Source organism: Siphateles boraxobius, unplaced genomic scaffold (genome assembly GCF_051911475.1).
Source record: "Siphateles boraxobius isolate OS27281-9 unplaced genomic scaffold, OSU_SipBor_1 30, whole genome shotgun sequence".
Taxonomy (NCBI): domain Eukaryota; kingdom Metazoa; phylum Chordata; class Actinopteri; order Cypriniformes; family Leuciscidae; genus Siphateles; species Siphateles boraxobius.
Genome location: NW_027508920.1, coordinates 9,936,633 through 9,958,778, shown reverse-complemented (window position 1 = coordinate 9,958,778; position 22,146 = coordinate 9,936,633). Strand labels below are relative to the sequence as shown.

General features: G+C 39.2%; 1 long non-coding RNA gene across 1 annotated transcript in view; it reads left to right on the top strand.

Annotated features, from left to right (window-relative positions):
• LOC143757262 (uncharacterized) overlaps nucleotides 1–18,370 on the top strand; it is a 63,162-nt gene extending 44,792 nt beyond the window's left edge. Inside the window, exon 2 of the long non-coding RNA XR_013210461.1 lies at nucleotides 18,225–18,370. This is a non-coding gene — a long non-coding RNA (uncharacterized LOC143757262). The remainder of the gene's footprint in view (nucleotides 1–18,224) is intronic.
• Nucleotides 18,371–22,146: the final 3,776 nt, after the last annotated feature.

The window sequence follows — 22,146 nt, the reverse complement described above, 5'->3', positions numbered from 1 at the left end:
GGTAGATTAGAAAGAAAGAATTATTACTTAGAAAGAAAGATTAGTTAGAAAGAAAGATAGATAAGTTAGAAAGAAAGAAAGATAGATTAGTTAGAAAGAAAGAAAGATTAGTTAGAAAGAAAGAAAGATTAGTAAGAAAGAAATAAAGAAAGATAGATTAGTAAGAAAGAAAAAAGATAGATTAGTTAGAAAGATAGATTAGTTAGAAAGAAAAATATAGATTAGTTAGAAAGAAAGAAAGATTAATTAGAAAGAAAGATAGATATTTGTTAGAATGAAAGAAAGACAGATTAGTTAGAAAGAAAAAAGATAGATTAGTTAGAAAGAAAGACAGATTAGTTAGAAAGAAAGACAGATTAGTTAGAAAGAAAGAGATTAGTTAGAAAGAAAAAAGATAGATTAGTTAGAAAGAAAAAAGATAGATTGAGATTAGTTAGAAAGAAAAAAGATAGATTGAGATTAGTTAGAAAGAAAGATAGATTGAGATTAGTTAGAAAGAAAGAAAGATAGATTAGTTAGAAAGAAAGATAGATTAGTTAGAAAGAAAGATAAGTTAGAACCAAAGATAGATACATTAGTTAGAAAGAAAGAAAGATTAGTAAGAAAGAAATAAAGAAAGATAGATAGATTAGTTAGAAAGAAAAAAGATAGATTAGTTAGAAAGAAAAAGATAGATTAGAAAGAAAGATTAGTACAAAGAAAGATAGATTAGTTAGAAAGATAGATTTGTTAGAATGAAAGAAAGACAGATTTGTTATGAGGTTGCAGGATAGACGAACCCAAAAGCAAACTGAATGCACTACACACAATTTATTGTGGACAAAACAGAAAACAAAAACCCACGAGGGGGCAAAACAGGACTGGAGCAGAGTACAACTAAACTAAGACACGATGACAAACAAGATACTGACTTGACAAGCAAACTCACAATAAATGAACAGGTTTTCAGGTCAAATACTCACAGGGATATACACGCAAAGTTAGACAATGTACCGACACAGGACAGCAAACACAAGGGGATTAAATAGGGAGACACTAATGACAAAGACAGGTGAAGCTGACTGGACAAAGACAGGTGAAACAGACTAGACAATAATGACGAGACGAGGATAACAAGGGGGCGGGGTAACATAACGAGACAACACAAGCACATGGCTCAAAACACAAGACCATGTGCTTGCACACAAAACATGGGTCTGTCATGATCCTGCCTCAAGACTAGAGAAATGAAATGACAAGAGGGCAGAATCATGACAGAACCCCCACCTTTAGGAGCGGCTACCAGACGCTCCAAAAGAGGACATCAAACACGAGACATGACAGACTGGGAAACAGACACAAACCAACAAAACATGACAAATAAAAGCAACGGCATACAAGAATATACAATAATGGGGTTGGGATGCATCAATAAAAATAATAAACAAGGAAGGAGGCGGAGGCACAACAAAGTTCTTGGGGAACTGTCCAGGGTGGGTAGGTGGGACGGTGGTCTTGGGTTTACGGGATGTGGGCTTAGGATGAGGATTCCGGGCGGACTTGGGTGGAGGCACACGAAGAGACGCCTTGGGGGAAGCAGACTGGGACAGGGTGACGCGAGGAGAAACGCTGGGGAAACTTGACTGGGACAGGGCAGGAGGCGGCATGGGACAAATGACAGGGAGAGAGGTAGACGACTGAGGAACGGAGAAGGGCAACAATGGAACTGGTTGCGGCGCCACCACAAAGGGATCAGTGTTCACTGAAGCTGAACTAGAATCAGCGCTCTTATCCACAGACTCGGAAGATGTGCTCATATCAGACTCGGAAGCGCTCTCCTGTGCAGTACTCTCAGGAGCTGGAGCAGCGAGCTCGGAAACAGCTCTCTCAGAAGTTGGCTCAGGAACTGTTCTCTCAGCACCGGGTGCTGGGACTGCCTTCACAGCAGCGGGCTCTGTGACTGCCGCGGGCTCTGTGACTGCCGCGGGCTCTGTGACTGCCGCCGGCTCTGTGACTGCCGCCGGCTCTGTGACTGCCGCCGGCTCTGTGACTGCCGCCGGCTCTGTGACTGCCGCCGGCTCTGTGACTGCCGCCGGCTCTGTGACTGCCGCCGGCTCTGTGACTGCCGCGCGCTCTGTGACTGCCGCGGTGACTGCGCTCTGTGACTGCAGCGCGCTCTGTGACTGCAGCGCGCTCTGTGACTGCAGCGCGCTCTGTGACTGCAGCGGGCTCTGTGACTGCAGCGGGCTCTGTGACTGCATTCGCTGGAGCGGGATCTGGGATGGCGCTTGAAGAACGAGAGGCTCCCCTCTTCCTCCTCTTTCTCCTAGGTCGAGAAGCAGAGACCATCGCCGGAGCTGAGACGGGTTGGGGAAGCACGGCGGGAACTGTGTCGTGCGAAGGAGGGGTTATCTCTGGCAGGATAGACTCCGACGCTGAGGACTCTGAAGGAGAGTCCCACGAGGTTCGCCTCCCTCGTTTCCCTCGAAGACCGAAGGAGGTAGAAGAAGTGCCAGGAGTTGTGAGGGAGCCAGCCTGGTCCCCAAGAGTCGCGACGCCTATCATTCGACCCTCGCGAATGATAGGTAGGCGGGCAGAAGGTGAAGACCTCGAGGATGCTGCCTCGGACTCCTCCCGGGAGAAGTGGTCATACAGACGAGAGAAGTTCGACAAGATCCACTCACCCTCGGGTGAGTATGGAAGGGTGACACTCCTCTTGTTGAGGGGAGAAGACAACCAGACTTCTCTAAGGGGGTCCGGATAACGCTTGGCAGGGACGGGCAAGCGGTCTGCAGGGTTCGGTCTTGGTCGGTACATTCTGTTATGAGGTTGCAGGATAGACGAACCCAAAAGCAGACTGAATGCACTACACACAATTTATTGTGGACAAAACAGAAAACAAAAACCCACGAGGGGGCAAAACAGGACTGGAGCAGAGTACAACTAAACTAAGACACGATGACAAACAAGATACTGACTTGACAAGCAAACTCACAATAAATGAACAGGTTTTCAGGTCAAATACTCACAGGGATATACACGCAAAGTTAGACAATGTACCGACACAGGACAGCAAACACAAGGGGATTAAATAGGGAGACACTAATGACAAAGACAGGTGAAGCTGACTAGACAAGGACAGGTGAAACAGACTAGACAATAATGACGAGACGAGGATAACAAGGGGGCGGGGTAACATAACGAGACAACACAAGCACATGGCTCAAAACACAAGACCATGTGCTTGCACACAAAACATGGGTCTGTCATGATCCTGCCTCAAGACTAGAGAAATGAAATGACAAGAGGGCAGAATCATGACAAGATTAGTTAGAAAGAAAAAAGATAGATTAGTTAGAAAGAAAGAAAAAAAATTAGTTAGAAAGAAACAAAGATAGATTTGTTAGAATGAAAGAAAGATAGAATAGTGAGAAAGAAAGAAAGAAAGACAGATTAGTTAGACAGAAGGAAAGAAAGACAGATTAGTTAGAAAAAAGAGATTAGTTAGAAAGAAAGAGATTAGTTAGAAAGAAAAAAGATAGCAGTGTTAATTTTGTCAGCAAATTTTGATTTAGTGTTAGTCTTAGTCTTTTGACTAAAATGCCATTTAGTTTTAGTCATATTTTAGTCATCTGAATTGTTTTAGTTTTAGTCTAGTTTTAGTCGACGAAATACAATGACATTTTAGTCGACTAAATCTACAGTAGATTTAGTCGACTAAAATATAATGGGTTTAGTTCAATTGTAATGCATTAATTTAGAATTTCTCGAAAATTTCCAAACCCATATACTCCCGGAGAAAACATCTATTAACCTATTAACTCTTCGGGGTCGCCGATCACGCCGGCGTGATCAAGTTACATGACCAGTTTAAGACGTCGAAGCATAAAAACAAAGTCACGTTGAGCGCTGCCGTCCACTTCTGTCGAAAGTGCTGGCTTGAAATTCTATTTTACTTTTTGTTTTATGTTGATAAACCAAGTAAAAACGGAGATATGATCATTTAAACTTTATATAAAAAAATACTGACGCGTTCGTAAAAGAACGCAAGATGGGATGCGACAGGCGTTGCATTTATTCTAATAACTTCGTCGGTTTTTGTCATAAAACAAAACGGAGAAAAATGTGTGAATCTGCTGACTCTGCTCTTCAGGCTGCACATTTTAGGGAATGGAGGAGGAGCCAACTGAGCTAAGACGCAAAATTGAAAGGCAGAGGATTTTACGGAGTTGATAAAGAGAGACATATTTACGTTATATATATAGAGAGAGATTATTGCTAGTTTTTGGAAGAGTTTGAGTAGATTTTGAGAGTAGTTTAGGAGTAGTGTAGATAGTTTAGGTAGTTTAGGAGTAGTTTAGGAGTAGATTTAGATAAACTGTTTTGAGGAGAGGCACAGATAAAAAATAAAAATAAAAAACACCTGATATTTGTTGTAAATAGTTGTATGTATAATTTGATTTTGTGTTCATTTTACCTTTTGTATGGTATATTTGCACTATTGAGGAACCCCTCTTACTCAAGGAATGAAATCCCTGTAATGTAGCTATCTGTGTAATTGTACATGAAGTGTTTTGTAGAGTTTCTAAGCAAAAAGGAAAAGAAAAAACGCCTATTGCCACACCTGCTTTTTGCTGTATATAGTTTAATTTTATCTCAATTTTACATTTTTGATGTTGTATTTGCACTATTTGCGAACCCTCATACTCTGGGAACGCAAGGCCTTAAATATAGCTCTCTGAATAATTGTGTGCACAACATTTTTTTAAAAGTGGCTGAGCTAAAAAGAAAGAAAAAAAGCCTATGGCTACACCCGCTTTTTTTTTGTAAATCATATTTTTTTTGTATATAGGTTGATTATATCTGAATTGTACCTGTATATGTTGACATTTACAACTTGTGTTTACATTTTAAACCTTTTAAAATGCTTCATTGAGCATGTTTGTGTTTTTTGTAGTAGAAAAGCTATAATTTTTCTATTCGGATTTTGTGTTTTTTGTGTGATTTTGGGTCCAGTATGTTGATAGAGTACATCAAAGTGAAAAACTAATTGTCTGATCATATAGGTGATGTTGTGCTGAAAAAAATTATACCAAACATTGGTATGCTAAACATTTGTTTATGTTGCAAAATTTAAAAAAAATAAAAGTACTCAAAAACGGCCAAAATAGCCCAAGACTCCGAAGGGTTAATATGAATGATTTTTAAGTTTGAACATGCAATACAGATACAGATTTAACTGCTGTTACTTAAAAAATATCTTAAAATGAAATAAAACCACTTTTCCTAAAGTACAACACAGTCTTGTTTACAATGAATGATATATTCATTCCTTATAACTACTTACACATCATTCTTTGTTCTTTCAAGCAGACATATTTATTTGTATGAATTAAATATAATTAATCCTTATTAAAGCTATTAACAAACAGTGAATGCTTTTCTCTTTTTCTTTTGTTGCTTGATCAAAATTAAGGACACGGACCGCATTAGGTTTATTGCCACTGTCACTTTAAGACGTCGGATCTTGTCCAATGACATGCGGATACAATTGCACTGATGCACATCCGACACACTCACAGTTTAAGACATAACCAGCATAGTTTACATGAATACTCTCCAAAAAGGACATTTAGACATACTGTTGTGTATTTCTCCATTCAGACACGAAAGAGAGCTCAATTCAGTAGCCTACTTGCGCGCTGTAGGTGTATTGTGCATGACTGCACGCTTCGGGTTAGGTGTGTGCGCAAAGAAAACCGCACCGAATAGAGCTCTTTTTTGCATCGTCACTCTTATTCAGAGATCTATATGTCTGCTCTACTCATTCTCCCAGACGTTCACATTTTTTAACGTTTTATGACCGCGGGGTAGATCACGTTACAGTAGCCTACAAATGTGCGCATCTACCACACACGCAGGACATCAGTTCTGACGGATCGCTTCCCAAATCGTCACTATCTAACATTTTCGTCTAGTTTTTATTCGTTGACGAAAATGTCAATAGATTTTCGTCATAGTCTTTGTCATTCAAAACTAGGTTTTATTTAGTTATCGTCTCGTTTTCGTCTGTGAAAAAATGTCGTTGACGAATAATTTTCGTCGTTATTTTCGTCAACGAAATTAACACTGAAAGATAGATTAGTTAGAAAGAAAGATAGATAGATTAGTTAGAAAGAAAGAAAGATAGATAGATTAGTTAGAAAGAAAGATAGATAGATTAGTTAGAAAGAAAGAACGATAGATTAGTTAGAAAGAAAGAACGATAGATTAGTTAGAAAGAAAGAACGATAGATTAGTTAGAAAGAAAGAAAGATAGATAGATTATTTAGAAAGAAAGATAGATAGATTAGTTAGAAAAAAGATGGATAGAATAGTTAAAGATAGATTAGTTAGAAAGATAGATTAGTTAGAAAGAAAGAAAGATTAGTTAGAAAGAAAGAAAGATAGATAGATTAGAAAGAAAAAAAGATTAGTTTGAAAGAAAGAAAGATACATAGATTAGAAAGAAAGAAAGATTAGTTAGAAAGAAAGAAAGATAGATTTGTTAGAAAGAAAGAAAGAAAGAGAGAAAGGATTAGTTAGAAAGAAAGATGGATTTGTTAGAAAGAAAGAAAGATGGATTAGTTAGAAAGAAAGATTAGTTAGTTAGAAAGAAAGAAATATGGATTAGTTAGAAAGAAAGAAAGAAAGATGGATTAGTTAGAAAGAAAGAAAGAAAGAAAGAAAGAAAAGTTAGGAAGAAAAAAAGATTAGTTAGAAAGAAAGAAAGATAGATTAGTTAGAAAGAACGAAAGATAGATTAGTTAGAAAGAAAGATGGATTAGTTAGAAATAAAGAAAGATGATTAGTTAGAAAGAAAGAACGATAGATTAGTTAGAAAGAAAGAACGATAGATTAGTGAGAAAGAAAGAATGATAGATAGATTAGTTAAAAAGAAAGATAGATTAGTTAGAAAGAAAGAAAGATGGATTAGTTAGAAATAAAGAAAGATTATTAGTTAGAAATAAAGATTAGCTAGAAAGAAAGAACGATAGATTAGTTAGAAAGAAAGAACGATAGATTAGTTAGAAAGAAAGAAAGAACGATAGATTAGTTAGAAAGAAAGATAGATTAGTTAAAAAGAAATAAAAATAGATAGATTAGTTAGAAAGAAAGAAAGATTAGTTAGAAAGAAAGAAAGATTAGTTAGAAAGAAAGATGGATTTGTTAGAAAAAAGAAAGATTAGTTAGAAAGAAAGATAGATAGATTAGTTAGAAAGAAAGAAAGATGGATTAGTTAGAAGGAAAGATGGATTAGTTAGAAAGAAATAAAGATTAGTTAGAAAGAAATAAAGATAGATAGATTAGTTAGAAAGAAAGATAGATTAGTTAGAAAGAAAGAATGATAGATTAGTTAGAAAGAAAGAAAGAAAGAACGATAGATTAGTTAGAAAGAAAGATAGATTAGTTAAAAAGAAATAAAAATAGATAGATTAGTTAGAAAGAAAGAAAGATTAGTTAGAAAGAAAGAAAGATTAGTTAGAAAGAAAGATGGATTTGTTAGAAAAAAGAAAGATTAGTTAGAAAGAAAGATAGATAGATTAGTTAGAAAGAAAGAAAGATGGATTAGTTAGAAGGAAAGATGGATTAGTTAGAAAGAAATAAAGATTAGTTAGAAAGAAATAAAGATAGATAGATTAGTTAGAAAGAAAGATAGATTAGTTAGAAAGAAAGAAAGATAGATTAGTTAGAAAGAAAGAAAGATAGTTTAGATAGAAAGAAAGATAGATCATTTAGAAAGAAAGAAAGATTAGTTAGAAACTAAGAAAGATAGATAGATTAGTTAGAAAGAAAGAAAGATAGATTAGTTAGAAAGAAAGATAGATTAGTTAGAAAGAAAGAAAGATTAGTTAGAAACAAAGATAGACAGATAGATTAGTTATAAAGAAAGAAAGATTAGTTAGAAAGAAAGATGGATTTGTTAGAAAGAAAGATGGATTAGTTAGGAAGAAAGAAAGATAGATTAGTTAGAAAGAAAGATAGATTAGTTAGAAAGAAAGAAAGATTAGTTAGAAACTAAGAAAGATAGATAGATTAGTTAGAAAGAAAGAAAGATTAGTTAGAAACAAAGAAAGATAGATAGATTAGTTAGAAAGAAAGAAAGATTAGTTAGAAGGAACGATGGATTTGTTAGAAAGAAAGATGGATTAGTTAGGAAGAAAGAAAGATAGATTAGTTAGAAAGAAAGAAAGATAGATTAGTTAGAAAGAAAGATAGATTAGTTAGAAAGAAAGAAAGATTAGTTAGAAACAAAGAAAGATAGATAGATTAGTTAGAAAGAAAGATAAGTTAGAAAGAAAGAAAGATGGATTAGTTAGAAAGAAAGATGGATTAGTTAGAAAGAAAGAAAGAAAGAAAGATGGATTAGTTAGAAAGAAAGAAAGATTAGTTAGAAACAAAGAAAGGTAGACAGATTAGTTAGAAATAAAGAAAGATAAGTTAGAAAGAAAAAAAGATTAGTTAGAAAGAAAGATTGATTTGTTAGAAAAAACGTCTCAGGTTACGTATGTAACCCTGGTTCCCTGAGAGGGAACGAGACGCTGCGTTGAGACGCGGTGGGAACGCTCTGCGTGATTGCGTCGTGAAGCACGTGTATAATCAGTCCAATGGAAGAACGAGACGTCACCAGCGGTGACGTCATAGACCAGGAAGCTATAAAGCACACCAGAAATCAGACCGCGACAGCTTCTGAAAAGGCCTGAAGCAAGTCGATCAGGGCATGCAGGAAGTATGGCAGGAGAACGCAGCGTCTCGTTCCCTCTCAGGGAACCAGGGTTACATACGTAACCTGAGACGTTCCCTTTCAAGGGAAGTCGAGCTGCGTTGAGACGCGGTGGGAACCCCATGTCCACTACGCCATAATGAGAAATGCCCGTTCTGTGTGGAGTCCTTGCGCACACTAAGAAACAAACAGCCTAGCCCCGGGAGTGGAGAGGTCTAGGTCGTAGAATCTGACAAATGTATGCGGTGAGGACCAGCCTGCCGCATTACAAACGTCCTGCAGGGAAACCCCTGAAATTAAAGCCTTGGAGGCAGCCATTCTCCCAGTAGAATGGGCGCGGACAGCCATAGGTGAGAGCTGTCCGGCCGCTTCATAAGCAAGTGAGATAGCCTCAACTACCCACTTGCTCATTACCTGTCTAGATGCAGGGCAACCTTTCTTGTTTGAACCGAAGCAGACAAATAACTGCTCTGATCTACGCCACAGGGCAGCTCTGTGAACGTAGGCATCCATGCCCTAACGGGACATAACAGATTGAGACCTTCCTGATCTGGGGTAACGAAAGGTGGAGGGCAAAAAGCCTGCAGCACAATAGGGCCCGCCACATTAGTGGGGACCTTAGGAATGTAACCCGGCCTAGGGTGTAAAAATGCTTTCACCATAGCAGGTGCAAATTCCAAACATGAAGGAGCCACCGACAGGGCTTGCAGATCTCCAATTCTCTTGATAGAAGAAATAGCGAGAAGAAATAGAGTTTTTAGTGTAAGGAACTTCTCTGAAACCTCTTCAATAGGCTCGAAGGGAGCCAGGGCCAGACCCTCAAGTACAATGGCCAAATCCCAAGCCGGTGCTCTAGAGTGCAATGCAGGCCTAAGCCTCAGTGTACCACGGAGAAAACGAGTAATAAGAGGATCTCTCCCAAGAGAAGAAGCCCCCAAAGGGGAGCGATAAGCAGATATAGCCGCTACGTACACCTTTAAGGTGGAGGGAGATAATCCAGCAGAGAAACGGTCTTGAAAGAAATCGAGAACTGTACCAACCGGGCAGTTAGCAGGATTTAAAAAACGTTCTCCACACCATGTAGAGAACAATTTCCATTTCAATGAATATAGTTTTCTCGTGGAAGGAGCTCTGGATTGAAGGATGGTCTCAACGACCTCAGTCGAGAGACCGGATTCTAAGAGCTGGGCCCCCTCAGAGGCCAAGCCCACAGTTTCCACAACTCCGGGCGAGGGTGAAATATCGTGCCCCCTGCTTGAGATAACAAGTCCCCCCTGACAGGAATCTCCATGGGAGAGCCGTGCAGAAGGGACACTAGGTCCGAGAACCACACTCGGGTCGGCCAGTGCGGGGCTACTAATAATAGATGAGCCCCCTCCCGGCGAACCCTCTCCAGAACTCCCGGAAGCAATGATATCGGGGGGAATGCGTACAGGTGTAGCCTCGGCCACTCCTGTACCATAGCGTCCAGTCCGAGAGGAGCTGGATATGTGAGGGAGAACCAAAGCGGACAATGGGTTGTATCGTAAGATGCGAAAAGATCTATCTGAGCTTGACCATAGTTCTCCCATAGGAGCTCCACCACCTCGGGGTGAAGTCTCCACTCCCCGGGCCTCAGCCCCTGTCTTGACAGGATATCTGCTCCCACATTCAAATACCCTGGAATATAAACTGCCCTGAGTGACAGTAATTTTCCCTGGGCCCATAGGAGGATATGATGAGCCAGTTTGCATAATAATAGGGACCTCAGACCCCCCTGATGGTTGATGTAAGAGACCACCGATGTGTTGTCTGTGCGGACGACCACATGATGGCCTCTCAGGTCTGGCAGGAAGTATTTGAGAGCCTGAAATACCGCCATCATCTCTAGTCGGTTTTTATTCCACGAAAGCTGATGGTCCTGCCAGACACCTGTCGCCGAGCGGCCACTCATGACCGCCCCCCAGCCTGTGAGGGAAGCATCCGTCGATAGCGTTACGCGTCGACAAGAAGCCCCCAATACTGGGCCTTGGGCGAGGAACCAAGGTTACTTCCACATGACCAAGGCACGTAGGCATAGCCGCGTGACCTTGATCGTGCGAAACGGATTTCCCCTCGGAGAAAACCCCTTTGTCCTGAGCCACCACTGCAGGGGTCTCATGTGCAGAAGGCCAAAAGTAACTACGTTGGACGCAGCTGCCATGAGACCCACCAGTCTCTGGAACTGTTTCACAGTGAGTGACTGGCCTAGTTTTACCATATTTACGGCTGTGAGAATCGCAGAAATACGAGCTGGATACAATCGTGCTTGCATAGTTGTCGAATCCCACATCACCCCTAAAAAAGTGGTCCTCTGGGCTGGGAGGAGCACACTCTTCTTGGTGTTTAGCCGCAACCCCAACCCTTTTAAGTGAGACAGAACGACATCTCGATGCCGAACTGCCAACTGCTCGGAACGAGCCAGGATCAACCAGTCGTCGATATAGTTTAATACGCGAATGCCCTGGAGTCTCAGAGGAGCCAGCGCTGCATCCACGCATTTCGTAAAGGTGCGGGGTGATAAACCTAGGCCGAATGGAAGGACCCGATATTGGTATGCTTCGCCCCCGAAAGCAAACCTCAGGAACTTCCTGTGATGAGGATGAATGGATACATGAAAGTAAGCGTCCTTCAAGTCTATTGTGACAAACCAGTCCTCGGACTGAATCTGTGATACAATCTGTTTGAGTGTAAGCATCTTGAACTTGAGTTTCTGAACTCTGCTGTTTAACTGACGCAGATCTAGAATAGGACGCAACCCCCCATCCTTCTTGGGAACAATGAAGTAACGGCTGTAAAACCCTGACTCTCTGCTGGGAGGAGAAACCCTTTCTATAGCCCCTTTTTGCAGAAGCGTCAGTACTTCTAGTTCCATGACCCGAGCCTGCCTTGGGTCCACCACTGTGGGAAGGACCCCTTGAAATCTGGGCGGACGAGAACCGAACTGAATTCTGTAACCTTTTTCTATTATATGCAGGACCCACTGAGAAATATTTGGCAGTAGTTTCCACGCTGCCAGAAATTCTACTAAGGGGACCAGTCTCTCGAGACTGGCCTCGGGATTCGGTTGTACGGACATTTCGGTGCCCTGAAGCGGCGAACCGGCAGGGAACAACCGAACTGACTGTTCTACGATCCTCCTCGGAGAATCGTATGGGGACGCTGACACCTCGGTGCCCTGAAGCGGCGAACCGGCAGGGAACAACCGATGTGGCAGCGCTGCGACTCTCCTCAGAGAATCGCCCCCCAGAGGGTGCCGAGGATGAACGATTTCTCGAAATTGTCCCTCCTCGGAGGGGACCACCCTCAGAAGCCTGACGCCTTGGGCGTCAGGACTTCTTCTTGGCCCAAGCCTTCTTAGAGATGACAGTCCTCAGATCTTGCCTACCCCTAGCTGGCCTGGACTGCGACCGCCACCCAGATTCCCCAGATTGTGGAGGAGCCCGAGTGGCGACGCTCTGTTTTTGATGCACTCTGTGCTGTGAGGAGCTTGTACTCGGATGAGACTGCTCGGATTTAATAATCATTTTTCGCCCAGCAGTCTCGGGGATATTGAAACGTCGAGGAAGAAACCTCTGGAACGCAGCCGATTGTTTTTTCGTTTCTTAAAACCTATCGACGACACAGTTGATAGCGTCGCCGAACAAACTTGAAGGTGACAGTGGCGCGTCCAGAAGAACAGACCTATCTTTATCCTTTGTATCAGACAGATTTAACCAAAGATGCCGCTCCGTGGCCACCAGGGCTGCCATAGAACGGCCCACTGATTTGGCCGTCTCCTTGGTGGCCCGGAGAGACAGGTCTGTTGCGCGACGCAATTCTCGAATTACGTCAGCGCTGACTTCCTCATGTTCATCGATATCCTTCAGCAGATCAGCCTGGTATGCCTGCAGTATAGACATAGTGTGCAGACATGACGCAGCCTGACCTGCTGCCGAATAAGCTTTACCCACCAGCGAAGATGTAGATTTTAATGGCTTGTTGGGTAACGTCGGGGTTTTTAATGATGACGATGACTCGGGAGAGAGATAGCTCGCGAGCGTCTCTTCAGCCCGAGGCACCTTAACATAACCATAATCAGATGCACCCAAAACATTACTGTAACAGGAAGTTTGTGGGTTAAATACTCTGAATGACGCCGGTTTATTCCACAATCTCGAAACCTCATTGTGGAGATCGGGAAAAAACGGGAGTCCCCGACGTGGAGGCTGTGTTTTAGATGGTAAAAATCTTTCATCTAATAAACTTTTTCTAGTAACACTCAAAGAATCATCGGCTGGCCATTCAATATTTAATCTAGCTACAGCACGAGATAAAACCTCCATAAGCTCCTCATCATTATCGGAGGCATGAGCTAGCGAAAACTCAACATCCCCCAAATCAACACTGACGACATCCAGATCCTCAGAACTGGATAGCCGCAACAATGGTGCCCCAACCTGGGAAGGAGAAGCCGCAGCGCGGGCTCCTTCCTGGGCAGAGGCACCGGATCCAGCAGGTAAGGGTTGAGAAAGGGCTGGGCCCGTCTCAAGCCCCGCTACTAGATCCATATGCGAACCCCAAGATGAAAGCCTTTGCTGTGCCTCGGCAGCAGCGGGACCCGCACCCCGGGGAGCGCGAACCGAACCGTCCTCCTCAAAGAACGCCCGGCGAGAGCGGAGCGTCCTCACGGACAGCTTCTCGCAATGCTCACAGTCAGCTCCCTCGAGAACTGACTGGGCATGCTCCACTCCCAAACAAGCAACACAAAGCTGATGTGTGTCCCCACCCGTGATGAAACGAGGGCAAGGGACAACACAACGCTTGAATTCTTGTTTCGCCATAATATATATATATAGATAGATAATGTGCTTGTGACAGACAACAATAAATAGACAAGGACAGTATACAGAGAGCGCTTGCTGAAGGCAACAGAAGCTGTCGCGGTCTGATTTCTGGTGTGCTTTATAGCTTCCTGGTCTATGACGTCACCGCCGGTGACGTCTCGTTCTTCCATTGGACTGATTATACACGTGCTTCACGACGCAATCACGCAGAGCGTTCCCACCGCGTCTCAACGCAGCTCGAGTTCCCTTGAAAGGGAAAGAAAGATTAGTTAGAAAGAAAGAAAGATAGATTAGTTAGAAAGAAAGATAGATTAGTTAGAAAGAAAGAAAGATTAGTTAGAAACAAAGAAAGATAGATAGATTAGTTAGAAAGAAAGAAAGATTAGTTAGAAAGAAAGATGGATTTGTTAGAAAGAAAGATAGATTATTTAGAAAGAAAGATAGATTCTTTAGAAAGGACGAAAGATTAGTTAGAAAGAAAGAAAGATTAGTTAGAAAGAAAGAAAGATGGATTAGTTAGAAAGAAAGAAAGAAAGAAAGAAAGATGGATTAGTTAGAAAGAAAGAAATATTAGTTAGAAAGAAAGAAAGAAAGAAAGAAAGAAAGAAAGAAAGAAAGAAAGAAAGAAAGAAAGAGAAAGAAAGATAGCTTAGTTAGAAATATTAGTTAGAAAGAAAGGAAGATAGATAAGTTAGAAACAAGGAAAGAAAAAGAAAGATATATTAGTTAGAAAGAAAGATAGATAGATTAGTTAGAAAGAAAGATAGATAGATTAAGTAGAAAGAAAGAAAGAAAGAAGGAAAGAAAGAAAGATTAGTTAGAAAGAAAGAAAGAGATTAGTAAGAAAGATAGATTAGTTAGAAAGAAAGATAGATTAGTCAGAAAAAAAGAAAGATACATTGGTTAGAAAGAAAGAAAGATTAGTTAGAAAGAAAGATAGATAGATTAGTTAGAAAGAAAGATAGATTAGTTAGAAAGAAAGAAAGATGGATTAGTTAGAAAGAAAGAAAGATTAGTTAGAAAGAAAGAAAGATAGATAGATTAGTTAGAAAGAAAGATAGATTAGTTAGAAAGAAAGATAGATTAGTTAGAAAGAAAGAAAGATTAGTTAGAAACAAAGAAAGATAGATTAGTTAGAAAGAAAGATTAGTTAGAAAGAAAGATTAGTTAGAAAGAAAGATGGATTTGTTAGAAAAAAAGAAAGATTAGTTAGAAAGAAAGATGGATTAGTTAGAAAGAAAGATGGATTAGTTAGAAAGAAAGAAAGAACGAAAGAAAGAAAGATGGATTAGTTAGAAAGAAAGATTAGTTAGAAGTAAAGAAAGAGAAAGAAAGATAGCTTAGTTAGAAAGAAAGATTAGTTAGAAAGAAAGGAAGATAGATAAGTTAGAAAGAAAGAAAGATAGATTAGTTAGAAAGAAAGATAGATAGATTAAGTAGAAAGAAAGAAAGAAAGAAAGAAATTTTAGTTAGAAAGAAAGACAGATAGATTAGTTAGAAATAAAGAAAGATAGATTAAGTAGAAAGAAAGAAAGATAGATTAAGTAGAAAGAAAGAAAGATTAGTCAGAAAGAAAGACAGATAGATTAGTTAGAAATAAAGAAAGATAGATTAAGTAGAAAGAAAGAAAGATTAGTTAGAAAGAAAGAAAGATTAGATAGATAGATAGATAGATAGATAGATAGATAGATAGATAGATAGATAGATAGATAGATAGATAGATAGATAAGTTCAATAGTAAATGGTTGTTTAATTGAATCTAGGGCTTCAGGGAGTTTAGATTTGAGTTTTTGTGTTGTACATTAATTATTAATTTTTAAGAAAACTGAAAGTCAAATCAGTCTGAAAAGATATAGCAACTCGAGTCAGAACAGTCTGAAGGTCTGACCCGAGTTTGGAGTTTGTAGAGTTAAAACTCTAGGAGGAGTTAGAGTCAGAAAATTTTGGTTAAGAAAAAGAAGAAGAAGAAGAAGAACTAGAAAAAAAAGTTTGATGAGACAAACTTTAAGTTGGCTTGAGAAAGCCGGACCAGAGAGTTTGAATAAGTTTAAAGTAGTTTGAAGTTTAAAGTAGTTTGAAGTTTGATAGATGGATTAGTTAGAAAGAAAGAATAGTTAGAAAGAAAGAAAACAATTGGTTAGAAAGGAAAGATTAGGTAGAAAGATAGATAAATAATAGATAGATAGAAAGATTAGTTTCAATGAAAGAGATTAGTTAGAAAGAAAGAAAGATTAGTTAGAACGAAAAAAAGATAGATTAGAAATTAATATTAGTTAGAAAGATAGATAGAAAGAAAGAAAGATTAGTTAGAAAGAAAAATTTGTTAGAAAGATAGATAGAAAGAAAGATTAGTTAGAAAGAAAGATAGATAGAAAGAAAGATTAGTTAGAAAGAAAGATAGATAGAAAGAAAGATTAGTTAGAAAGACAGAAATATCGATTTGAAAGAAAGATCAGTAAGAAAGAAAGAAAGAAAGAAAGATAGAGTAGTTAAGAAAGAAAGATAGATTAGTTAGAAAGATTAGTTAGAAAGAAAAAAGATAGATTAGTTAGAAAGAAAAAAGATAGATTAGTGAGAAAGAAAGATAGATTACTTAGAAAGAAAGATAGATAAGTTAGAAAGAAAGAAAGATAGATTAGTTAGAAAGAAAGAAAGAAAGATAGATAGATTAGTCAGAAAGAAAGAAAGAAAGAAAGAAAGAAAGATTAGTTAGAAAGAAAGAAAGATTGGTTAGAAAGAAAGAAAGATAGATAGATTAGTTAGAAAGAAAGAAAGAAAGAAAGATTAGTTAGGAAGAAAGAAAGATGGATTTGTTAGAAAGAAAGACAGATGGATTAGTTAGAAAGAAAGAAAGAAAGATGATTAGTTAGAAAGAGAGAAAGAAAGAAAGAAAGATGGATTACTTAGAAAGAAAGAAAGATTAGTTAGAAAGAAAGAAAGATTAGTTTGTTAGAAAGAAAGGAAGATAGATAAGTAAGTAAGAAAGAAAGATTAGCTAGAAAGAAAGAAAGATTAGTTAGAAAGAAAGATAGATTAGTTAGAAAGAAAGAAAGATTAGTTAGAAAGAAAGAAAGAAAGATAGATTAGTTAGAAAGAAAGAAACATTAGTTAGAAAGAAAGAAACATTAGTTAGAAAGAAAGAAAGAAAGAAAGAAAGAAAGATAGATTAGTTAGAAAGAAAGAAAGATAGATTAGTAAGAAAGAAAGATAGATTAGTTAAAAACAAAGAAAGATAGATAGATTAGTTAGAAACAAAGAAAGATAGATAGATTAGTTAGAAAGAAAGAAAGATAGATTAGTTAGAAAGAAAGAAAGAAAGATAGATTAGTTAGAAAGAAAGATAGATAGATTAAGTAGAAAGAAAGAAAGAAAGAAATATTAGTTAGAAAGAAAGACAGATAGATTAGTTAGAAATAAAGAAAGACAGATTAAGTAGAAAGAAAGAAAGATTAGTTAGAAAGAAAGAAAGATTAGATAGATAGATAGATAGATAGATAGATAGATAGATAGATAGATAGATGGATAGATAGATAGATAGATAGATAGATAGATAGATAGATAGATAGATAGATAGATAGATAGATAGATAAGTTCAAAATACTAAATGGTTGTTTAACCTCTTAAGTGTCATGGGCCCACCGGTGGGCCCAAATCCATTACATATTTAAAACAGTAATAACCTATACTAAACCTAAACTAATCTTGACAAACTATATATCATTTGAAAGCTTACAATCTCTAGTTTCCATATTTGGTTACTGATTCTCAAAACAAATTACAGAGGAGCCGTAATTTATTAATTTGCAACAAGAATATTTTCATACTCCTAGGCGTGTTCAGACCTTTATTTTGAAATAGCAATGAACATGAAAAATCATGAAAGAAGGGGTAGAAACCAGTTTGTTTTCATGCCAAGAGTTCAAAAGATGGCAAGCATTCAATTATTTTAGAAAAAAAAGGTCTGAAAATGTTTTAAAAATAAAGAAAAAATAATAGATTCACCATTTGTGATGTGGCCGCGAGCTATAACGCACATATGTGTTCTTTTATGTGTTTATTCAAGGTTTAATTCATATCAAAATCTGCCAAACTTCCAATACTACTTCTGAATAGGATGTCTACTCTATAAATTGTATGAAAATTGTGAAAATGATGGTTCAGATCACTCAAACCACATATGGAAATGGAGGCGCCCTTATATGGGCAGTAATGGAGTCTGGTTGTGACCTAGTGAAAAAGTTTGGTACTGCGCCCAAACAAAATCTTACTGAAAGCTCATTTCTTGAGATATCAACCTAAAATTTGAAACACAACTTGTTCAGATTTTTGGCTTTGATTTTTTTGCAGTTTAAGAGTTGTCCAGGTTTTGAAAATATATATTTTATATAAAATATGAATAATTAATTTTTTAAATCGTACATTTTCATAAACTCAAACTTCTGTAACTTTTTTTCTGTTTCACTTTCTTAATTTATTTCACTTCTACAAAAATCTGCCAAATGTCTTCTTTAAAACAAGACCAATTTTATGTCTATATTCCAAAGGATTCTTATCCTATACCATTTAAGTTTGGAATGTGCATTTTCATGTCTATTCAAAAAAAGGGGGGTGACACTTAACAGGTTAATTGAATCTAGGGCTTCAGGGAGTTTAGATTTGAGTTTTTGTGTTGTACACTACTGGGCCACCGTAGCCTTGGCTCAATTTGAACTGTTGCAATGAAAGTCAATGGGATTTTTATGGTTTTTAATATTAATTTTTAAGAAAACTGAAAGTCAAATCAGTCTGAAAAGATATAGCAACTCGAGTCAGAACAGTCTGAAGGTCTGACCCGAGTTTGGAGTTTGTAGAGTTAAAACTCTAGGAGGAGTTTGAGTCAGAAAATTTTGGTTAAGAAAAAGAAGAAGAAGAAGAAGAACTAGAAAAAAAAGTTTGATGAGACAAACTTTAAGTTGGCTCGAGAAAGCCGGACCAGAGAGTTTGAATAAGTTTAAAGTAGTTTGAAGTTTAAAGTAGTTTGACGTTTGATAGATGGATTAGTTAGAAAGAAAGAATAGTTAGAAAGAAAGAAAACAATTGGTTAGAAAGGAAAGATTAGGTAGAAAGATAGATAAATAATAGATAGATAGAAAGATTAGTTTCAATGAAAGAGATTAGTTAGAAAGAAAGAAAGATTAGTTAGAAAGAAAAAAAGATAGATTAGAAATTAATATTAGTTAGAAAGATAGATAGAAAGAAAGAAAGATTAGTTAGAAAGAAAAATTAGTTAGAAAGATAGATAGAAAGAAAGATTAGTTAGAAAGAAAGATAGATAGAAAGAAAGATTAGTTAGAAAGAAAGATAGATAGAAAGAAAGATTAGTTAGAAAGACAGAAATATCGATTTGAAAGAAAGATCAGTAAGAAAGAAAGAAAGAAAGAAAGAAAGAAAGAAAGAAAGAAAGAAAGAAAGAAAGAAAGAAAGAAAGATAGAGTAGTTAAGAAAGAAAGATAGATTAGTTAGAAAGATTAGTTAGAAAGAAAAAAGATAGATTAGTGAGAAAGAAAGATAGATTACTTAGAAAGAAAGATAGATAAGTTAGAAAGAAAGAAAGATAGATTAGTTAGAAAGAAAGAAAGAAAGATAGATAGATTAGTCAGAAAGAAAGAAAGAAAGAAAGAAAGAAAGAAAGAAAGATTAGTTAGAAAGAAAGATTGGTTAGAAAGAAAGAAAGATAGATAGATTAGTTAGAAAGAAAGAAAGAAAGAAGAAGGATTAGTTAGGAAGAAAGAAAGATGGATTTGTTAGAAAGAAAGACAGATGGATTAGTTAGAAAGAAAGAAAGAAAGATGATTAGTTAGAAAGAGAGAAAGAAAGAAAGAAAGATGGATTACTTAGAAAGAAAGAAAGATTAGTTAGAAAGAAAGAAAGATTAGTTTGTTAGAAAGAAAGGAAGATAGATAAGTAAGAAAGAAAGAAAGATTAGTTAGAAAGAAAGAAAGATTAGTTAGAAAGAAAGATAGATTAGTTAGAAAGAAAGAAAGATTAGTTAGAAAGAAAGAAAGAGAGATAGATTAGTTAGAAAGAAAAAAACATTAGTTAGAAAGAAAGAAACATTAGTTAGAAAGAAAGAAAGAAAGATTAGTTAGAAAGAAAGAAAGATTAGTTAGAAAGAAAGATAGATTAGAAAGAAAGATTAGTTAGAAAGAAAGATAGATTAGTTAGAAAGAAAGAAAGATTAGTTAGAAAGAAAGAAAGATTAGTTAGAAAGAAAGAAAGATTAGTTAGAAAGAAAGAAAGAAAGAAAGATTAGTTAGAAAGAAAGATAGATTAGAAAGAACGTCCTGGTTGCGTATGCAACCCACCGTTCCCTGAAGGAGGGAACGGAGGACGTAGTCGACGGTCGACTGAATTGGGATCACGCTAGAGAGCCTGTCTTCTTCGAGTACTATTGAACGAGCCAATGTAATTGGCGTGCGTGATTCGCATCACACACTCCGCCCCCGCGGCGCGGGTATAAATACGGAAGTGGATGCACGCACTAGTTGCTTTTCGCTGAGGAGCCGAGAGTAACCCGGGGTCAGCGGTGGTCCAGCGGTAGTGGCAAGGGGACTACGTCCTCCGTTCCCTCCTTCAGGGAACGGTGGGTTGCATACGCAACCAGGACGTTCCCTTTCAGTCGAGAACGTCAGACGTAGTCGACGGTCGACTGAATTGGGATCACCCATTGAACACGCCACTAACGCTGCCACCTTCCAGTGCCTAAACCAAAGCCTCCTGATGCCCCCGCAAACTTAAGGCGGGGAAGGACAGGGCTTAGGCCAGGGAAGTCACTGCTGTTCCTACAGGACCACTGGGAAAGCGTTCCCCGTACGTTGGAAGGAAGGGACGCTGCGGAAGCCACATCCAACCCAGAGGGAGGTAATGTGGAGAATACACATATGAACTGGGCGGACACCGGGCAGTCTAACATATGGAATGTCACTGGGGTGGCTCCAGCCTAAGACGGGGGGAGACACACCGGACAGTGACGGCAGAGAGACTCTGCCGAGGGAGACACGGGCTCACCGCAGGGAGCCGTATCGTGGAAGAATACACATAAGGGGTCACCGAAGTGACCGCAACATATGGACCCAGCCTAACACAGGTTCCACACTGCTTACGAGTGGTAGGCCTAACACCAGACGTTCCGCACGTCCGACGTCGGAGGGGTGTGGAGGAACTCAACAGGGTTCAATTTTAAGGGAACTCAACTGGAGTAGAAAGGCGCACGTATCCAGTCCATAGGAGGGGAATGGCGCAGCAAGTCGACACTTGAACCGGGCTCACGGTGAAACTGGCTTCATGAGAAGGGAGCCCACGTGAGGCAGCGGTTCAACTAGGTGTCGTCCAGCCCCCAACTCTAGAATCTGTTTTAGCAAAGCATATCGTCAACGCCCAGGCGGAGCACTTTACACTCATCATAGAGGAGCTCAACACCTAAGTGGACATGTTGCATCTCGGATCTTTGCCGAAATGAAGGCAAGCACTAAGTGCAACTTTGCATGGAAACAGCCTTCCCTCTCTGCTGAATTCCAACAGATATTTGAAGAGCTGGTCTGAGGTCTATGACTTGCATTCTGTACACGTCCAAGCGAACGGACAGAGAAGCCAGGGCTGGATCTGCCTCCTCCAGGGCAGCGCTTGCAGGCTCACCACCTGCTCCTATTACGGGAGAGGTAGGAACCTTGGGCACAATCCGAGCCGGGGTCTCAGCTTGTGAGAGTTAGCCAGCCCAGACTCCAGGCACAATACGTTGACCGAAAGCGAGCAAGTCCCTACCCTCTAGTAGAGACCACGCGAGCAGGAGAACTGATATAACAGAATTTTTAACTCACTGCCTGCAGTGGCTCAGGGGCGGTCTCTGCAGTGCAGTCGCACCAGGGACAAGGCCCAAGAGGATAAAGAGGGACACAAGGATTTACAAGACCTTGCTCCTCAGGAACCTGACGATCAGAACGTGCTTCTGCATACTTCTGCAACACGATGAGCGTCGTTTAAACACCGAGGCAACATCATTTTGAGGGTGAAGGAAAACAGCCTACTGCAACCCATTTTGCAGGAAAGAGAGCACTGAAGTGATCGAAAGCTTTCAGGATCTCCTCTGGAGAGAAGACGCACTCAACGACTAGGTTCCACTTCTAAAGGCGTAAGCACGCTACCCAATTCTAGGGGGTGCACGCAGAAGTGATGGTAACTATCACATGTTCTTGTGATAGCCACCTGAACCTCCGCGTTCAGATGTAAGACCGCCCGGAATCTCCGGGGGAAGAACGCGTGTGCCATCGTGCCCCGTCCCCGAAAGAGTTTTCAGGGGAAGTCAGGAAGGCTGTTGAAGGGAACCAGGTCTAGTTGGGCCAATAAGGGGCAACTATGAAGACCTGTTCCTCTCCTGACTTGGCACGTAGGTGCAAGCGACGGGCGCAAAAGACAGGAGCATTGCTCAACACAACATGTGAAGATCACTGGGCTTCAGGAGCATTTTCTGCTCAGCACTTGGGTGTGACAAGTTCACTGAGCTTCAGGAGCATTCCTGCTCAA